The following is a 308-nucleotide window of genomic DNA, read 5'->3' as shown; positions in this document are numbered from 1 at the left end:
TACTACAGAATGAACATAAGTGTGAAATAATACCGTTTGAATATCCGATGATTTGCTTGCTGTTTGACGTTGTATAATTCAATATCAACTTTTTCACTGACAAATATATCGCTACAAAATGACGTATTGCAATGATAATTGTAGCTATAACAAGAACATTATTTGTGAAGTAAATCTATTTGAGTTCACATATGGTCTTTTCTTTGAAGATTTTGGATATGGTTCCCGTTACAACTGAATTGATAATGTGATCTGAATGGGCAACTAAGTATCGCTTTCAACATGAGTAATAAATCGGTATAAGTGTT

This window comes from Dreissena polymorpha, chromosome 3 (genome assembly GCF_020536995.1).
Source record: "Dreissena polymorpha isolate Duluth1 chromosome 3, UMN_Dpol_1.0, whole genome shotgun sequence".
Taxonomy (NCBI): domain Eukaryota; kingdom Metazoa; phylum Mollusca; class Bivalvia; order Myida; family Dreissenidae; genus Dreissena; species Dreissena polymorpha.
This window is presented reverse-complemented; position numbering follows the sequence as displayed.